Source organism: Aplidium turbinatum, chromosome 16 (assembly GCF_918807975.1).
Source record: "Aplidium turbinatum chromosome 16, kaAplTurb1.1, whole genome shotgun sequence".
Lineage (NCBI taxonomy): Eukaryota > Metazoa > Chordata > Ascidiacea > Aplousobranchia > Polyclinidae > Aplidium > Aplidium turbinatum.
The window spans coordinates 7,933,424-7,940,910 of NC_137487.1; positions in this window are offsets into that span (position 1 = coordinate 7,933,424).

The following is a 7,487-nucleotide window of genomic DNA, read 5'->3' on the forward strand; positions in this document are numbered from 1 at the left end:
TTTAAGGCTTAACAGTAGGTTACATCATTATAACATAGCATGATGCCCTTCTTTGTATACCGGACACTTGTAGGTTATCATTACATAGTGAGCTGATAGATTAGCATTATCGCTATATCTTATTTTAAAACTTGAAAAAAAATTGGCCTTTTAGTAAACAAAAATGCCCTTGTTTCGTAATCTTGCCCCCCCCAGTCAAAAATCGTTCCGGCGCCCCTGGCCCTGGGTGAAAGTCGCTCAGTTTTGATCTCAAGTGATTCTTATTTAAATTCATAACCGAAAATGTATGCTGACACAAATATGTGGAGCCGAACAAACTCAATATTTTCTTTGCAAACGTTTGCATTTCTGAAAATTTGTTTTTATCTAGATCAGTGGTTATTAACCTATGGGTAATTACCCACATGTGGGCAATTTGAAGATAGCAGGTGGGTAATCAGCTGAACCAGAATATATAGAAATGTAGATGTAACAAACAATGTCACATCTGTAAGTGGTAAAGTTGCTTTATTACTTACACTTTTTTTGATGTTTTGAGTCCCTTCAAAACAACCAAACAAGCACAGTGATATTTTATCATTTTTAAAATTGTTTCGTCATAGTAATTTATTTTCTCATCATTTTTGTCGCCAGTTTTATGTATTTTATTTTTGTGGCATATAAGATTTTTCTTGTATAATCAGTTCAGTTACAGTTGTTTTATGAGCAAGCTTGATGGCTGCGTTGCTGTTTGAAGTAGTATAGCTAAGTGTACATTTAGAGTTAGTGTTTCTTTTGAATATGAAAGCTTGGGAAAATTCTAGGGAAAGCATATCCAAAAGTTGCGCAAAAATCACTAACATTGTTGACTATGTAGCCTATATATATTCTACATATCTCTGTGAATCAGCAATTTCAAGTGTTGTTGCTTTGAAATCAAAATCCCGAAACAAGCTGTTAGATCTGGAGTCAGATTTGAGTTGTGCAGTATCCAAAATCGCACCCAATATTGCATCGATTGTACACAAAAAACAAGAACAAATGTCTCACTGACACTATTGATGTTGTTCTTTGCATTAAATGTTATTTTTGTTGAATAACGCCGTTCTATATTTTTAATATGGCGAAATAGATAAAATTAGATTTTGGGTAATTGGGACTTTGATCTGGACAGAAATGGGTAATAAGGGAAAAAAGGTTAAGAACCCCTGATCTAGATGCTGGAAAAAGACAAAACGGAAAGATGTTGTTGTCGGCATCACAGTGAAGCTCAATTAGCTGCAGGTGAGCCGGAGCTTCATCAGAATTTACGCAAAAGCAATAAACAGCAGTAAGTCATTTTAAATTGCGGCGAAATCTTGAAAGCGGTCGTTGAACTCTTTGGCAAGAAAAAGAAGAATCCTCGGCTGTATCACGGAATCACATCTTTCTACTGTAGGCTATATAATATACTAATAATAATACTTTTCTGGACAATAATGGTTGATTTTGCAATTATGACGCAATAACGATTCTAACTTTTATCGCTCGGCTTTGTTCTTGTCGGTGAGAAAATGCTGTCTTCATAAGTTAAAAAATACAAGTTGAATTGGTATGATTTCTGTGCGTCTGTGTTTTCTCCCAAAATAACACATTGTTCAAGAACAGGCGCGGGCCGTATAAAAACGTATCGCGGACCGGACTTTAGACACCCCGACTTTACGCTGTTTTTTGTGCACGTCGGGCATATGAATACTAACATAATGATATGGACAGTTTTAAACCACTACTCTATTTACAGGTAAACTGCACGTTAACATTACCACGTTCAACATTTTATTTAAACACATACAAACAAAATACATTACCAGTATTTTGCTTCATAAGTATTTGACACGATCATTATTAGAAATAACATGTAAATAAGAACTTGTGCACTGAGAATTGATAATCTTGGTTGGTTTTGAATTTTTATCCTCGGTAGTTTCGCATACTTGTAGACAGTGACGGATTTAGGGCAAAATTTTAGGGGGCGCCAAAGAAGTATGGAACAACCTCGCCGCGAATGGCTTGGGACAATTTTTTTTGCGTTTTTATCAATTGCGTATCTACAGTAAGTCAGGTAGGCTACCAGTCATTCCCACATCACAAATCAACACCACAAGTGACAGTCAGTGGTAAAGTTGAGGCAATGCCATAATGCCGCTCGTGGCAATTAAAAGCAATAACGAACGTGAAATGATAATTTAGGTATTTTCCACTAAAACTTTAGGCTATACAACAGTGATTGCTCCAAGTGAATAAAAAGGGGTAACTATGAAAATCCATTTCAATAAATCACCAACTGAGAGTGCCTGAAGCTCACTGGTGCATAGCCCAAAAAAATGCATTATAAAAAAACATTCAAACGGTGAGGCCTAGGTGTAGTTAATAGCTTACAAGTGAGTGGTAGGCTACTCAGTTAAGATATTGCGAATAAAAAAATAACTCAAATATGAACAAAGCGCTTGCAGCAATAAGAGTCTACTATTTCTATTTTGTAGAATAAGCGAAATCGGGCCTATACCCTATCAGCAAAACAAAATATTGTGAACTGACAATGATGCAATTGAGCAAAAAAACGATACGATTAAACTACTCATGCTGATAATGTGGCAAAAACGTCTCAATACGTAATTGTAATTTGTAACAACGTACAAAAATGACATTAGATTTCCTCAAACAAGTAATTCGATCACAAACATGTTTTGAATAAAATACGTAATAAATTTAGCAGAGATGTGTTCAAGACCAGATCCAGCTTTACTGTCTAAAAGGTTGATGAATGGCATTCCATCCTATCTCTCTGCCTAAGCTGCCATAAAATCTGAATTGCTACCATGCATTATATTATTTAAACTTGAGTTAAAAAAGTTTCTTTTTATGTATAGCCTACACAAGTTTCGCGAAAACAAAATGGGATTAGCCGATCTATCAATGTTAAATAATAAAACATAGTTTTGTTCATAACAACAGTTTTCTGTCACCTTTTGCGAACTCGTCTAAGATGTCGTCCACGTAACGGATACATCTTTGTTGCAGTATGTGATCAATAAAAATTGGCGGTTAGTAGGTCTACTTGCCGAGACTAAACATCACGCATTGTTTTGCGTTAGTAAAATGGAAATTTACAAGTTAAAGTATAGCATAAAAAGGATATTTGCATGCAGACATAAAAAAATAAATTGGAATTTTAGGAGGCGCCACGGCGCCCCGGCGCCATAGGTAAATCCGCCCCTGCTTGTAGAGGCTCTTGACGTAGTGCCGGTTACCGATATTGGCAGAGTGAAGTTTTCCGATTGCTGAAACGTTGTTGCGGGGGAATTATTTCATTCACTAGATGCAAGCAGTCCTGAAAGGCTTTGCTCAAACGCACACCCCGAGAGTCGGACCATCGCCGCGTGATCTTGAGCCGGGCGCGTAACCTCTGAGCTAACGGGGCTAATCTATAATTTTTCATGCATAAAAGTTGTTTTGTCTTTATCTTTTCCTTCTTTCATTTTAATTCTGTATCACAAGAACATATTTTCTTTACCCAATTAAGATTTCTCCAAAGCAAATGTGATATTCAAGCAAAATCAACAAAAAGATATGACGCTTGCCTGTAATTAATCTAACTCAGGTAAAGGTGGTCCCACACTCAGTTACTGAGCTTTGGGAATGAGAAGATAAGGTTCTCATCACACTTGGCCTTTGTCACTAACGAGAGTGAAGTGGTCAGTTCAATTCTCTCGGCCGCCTTTCCTTCAGTAATTAGGCCCAACCAATTTATTACAGCCTGGGTAGACGTGAGCGTTGTTTATTAACAACCAGCAAAAAAAAAACAGCTTACGCCGAGTGTTGAACCAGGTTTGCACTATTGGAAAGCCAATAAACTGGGACGCAAAAGATGATAATGAGTTCTACCATGGCCACCTAAAGATATGGCCTGATTTGTCACATTTGGCAGAAATTTCCAGGTTTTTCTAACTTTGGGCGAACGTTTAAATAAATTTTTCTAAAAATTAGATTTTTACGCTTTCTTTATTCTTTTCCCCAGATGACACAATAGGTTTTAACATTCTCACATGTTGAAAAACAAAGAAAATTTCATTTCGAAGATTTTAGTCAGACTGTTAATTTTCAATAACAGTCTGATTTTGCATTTTTCAACTTACTTTTTCTCATTTGCTACTGCTTCCCCAAGCCGACAAAAAAGTTTTATGTCATTAGGAAACCGCAAAAAGTAAAAACATCTCAAAAAATGCCAGTCAACCAGTAGCAGTAGCTGTAATCAAAATCTGCAAAATGTGACAAATCAGGCCGCATTTCCAGGTGGCCATGGTTCTACGTATTGCTCAAGCAAAAACCGCTTTTCAACAAATGAAATCAATATTATGCAACAAGTACATGTCTTTCTCAACTAGATACAGAATATTAAAGTGTCACATTTATCTAATTTTTAAATATAATTCAAACATTTGGACAATCAACAAAGGAATGACTAAAAGAACAAACGGATTTGCAATGTGGGCATTTCGAAAAATGCAGAGGATTTCCTGGACTGCCAGAAAAACCAACCAAAGTGTTTTAAATCAAGCTAAGCAAACAAAGAAGCTACTGAAAAATATCAAAGAAAAACAACTTCAATTTCTAAGATACGTGATGAGAAAAGAAAAAAATAGAACATCTCTCTCTCTCACAGGCAAAATTGAAGGGAAACGTGTCAAAGGCAGACTAAGATTAACAAACCGACAAAACCAACACCAACACATACCTAATACACAAAGCAAAAAAACGACAATCTTGGAAACTTTTTATACAAAATACAGTCAATGCTTGGAATAAAGTACGGCAATAAAAGAAGAAGTATGTTTTAATAAATGATAGCTCTGTCTTGTTCGACAGCTCGGTGGATACACATGCGATTCTGAGAGAGTCGAAACTGCAAAACGAAATATTGACAAATAAATTCTCGCTAAACGCTGTTGAGCGACGCACTTTACCCTATTTCCTGTGGGGGGGGGTCGGTGGGGACTTGCTCCTTTTCAAAGCAATATCATTAAAGAACTACGCGATCCACAGCTTTAAAATTTCTTGACTTTTCCTAAAAATTATTCAAGTATTTATTTCGCTTTAAATGACGTTGCTATTGTCTATAGTTTTAGAGATATGGCATGATTTTCATAACATACTCTGATAAAATTTCCTAATGACATAAAACTTTTTAACAGGATTACTGAGCGCCGCCGTGCGTGGAACTGCGACGCAGATATCTCATGAGTTGGCTTTGTTGTAAAGCATTCAACCGTAATGAGTCCGCCTTTTGTTTGCAAACTCGAGTTTTGAGTTGCTTTGATTAATCTTTTAATTACATCTGAGTTGCTTTGAAATTATCAGAGAGCATCCGATAAGCTATACTGAAAAAATGTAATTTTACGTTGTTTTCTATGGCAAATACATTTTGTTTCTAACTTATAACAAGAAGCAGTCGGAAAATTCTTGCCAAAACTCTGTTTATCTCATAAAACAAACAGACTGATGTGGTAAGTTTCTTGATTTCTTGTCGGAAAGCAAGGAGTGCGTTCTTGCCCCGCCAATAAACTTTTCCATGTACCTGAACACTTATATTCACATGAATGTTGTGAAAATGTTTTATGATAACGAGAGATTGATGGGTATTGAAAAGAACTTGACACAGACTATCTAAACTGCTTGGCTTTTGTGGAAAAACACGCGCAGCTAAATTATTGTGCTTTGACAAGCATTGTGCATATTGTATCATCACTGAATCTTTACCTAAATGGTAATTTTGCAGTTGCTTGAGAGATTACAAAATTATTTTTTTATACGAGGATTGAAAATTTTTGATATATCTCAGCAGAAACACTATTAGGACCAACTCAATAATTTCAAACTTTTCATTCAAATGTTGGTCTTCAATAGCTTATTTTCACAAAACGGTGTAGGCCTACATCTTTTTCTCCATAAATTTAGACGTTTGTGTCATTTGGAGCAAAGTTGTTTGTTGGGTTGAAAGAATCTGAAATCAATGCCTCGTTTGTGTAACGTATCGTAACGTAATCTATCAGTCAGCGCTTTTGCGCCTTTTTGTTTTCGAATACATTTCCGTGACAAAAGATTGGCTTTTGTAATAACGCCATCAACCATAGAGTTGTATTCTCTGACTGCATCTCAAACGCTATGCCATACTCAGCAATTTTTCTAAAGCATTGTTACACAAAATGCATATCTGACAAAAGAAGGGAAATATGTTGAATTGATTTATATTTTACACGGATCGTTTTCCTTGTCCTTGAAAAAAAGAAAGAACGATTTTTATCGTTTGGCATAAAAATATGTATATTGAGGTTCACCTTGGTTTGCATAATGAAAATCACCCCAAAGAGTTGCTTGAAGTGATTTTTGCAGCTATTTGATCCTTCGCGATGATATCAATTATAGTTTCTATCAGATGAAACCTGTTCAAACTATTTTTTTAAAACTATGGTTCATTCAAGAATATAATACTTTGTAAATATAGCTTACTTCATTTTTGCGTTTTTACTTCGATTTTTTCACAAGCAAGACTTTACACAAAATAAGTTATTTGCAACGTGAGTTGATTGACCATAGTAGCCTAAATGGACCAAAATGCTGTGGCCAAAACTTGATTACTTTTTATCAAAATGTTTGCACATTGGAAACAGCAATCACTTTGTTTCAAATCAGCAAATCACTTTTTGTCATTGGTTCAACGTCTGCAGACGTCTAATCTAATATACGACAAAATTGGTTTTCTGGGTCTTCGGTTCGGAAAAACATCATTATGATGTATTGTGACGTGGTCTATCAGCCAGCAGTAGTTTATGCGTCTTTTGTTTTTGGAGGTGTGTCAATTACAAAAGATGGTTTTTGCAGTAACGCCATCAACCGCAAACTGCATCTAAAATGCTATTTCAAAATTTGAACAGAAAGAAATCTTCTAATGCGTAATAAATAACTTGACACAAAATGCATGTCCAACAAATCAGAAAAAAAATGTAGAAAACGTTATTTTGCAAATCTAATTAACAACATGAAAAAAAACACTTCAATCATATTGACACAAACGTGCATTTTTAAAATATCAATAACCTTCAATTTTGCCCAAGGAAAAAGTCAACACTTTAGTGATTTTTTGTTTTTTTACGACAATAGCACTCGGCCTGAAAAATACTTTTTTTCTATTTTTCGTATCGTTATACCACGACTTTAAGTTTGTCACGCAGAACGGGAGTTCCATTTGGCAAACGACCTGTTCTATAGCCTACCAACACGATTTGACTAAACGATTATTATCACTACATTTTGTCACAACTGTTTGCAAAATTGTTTCATTCAAAGTGATCATTGTTGGTAAGTATTGAAACATATCACTTTGGAATGCACCGTGACATAGTTTATCAGTCAGGAGTTTTAGACGCTCTTTGTTTTTGGAGTGCATGATGGCCTAAAATGGAACAAGCTCC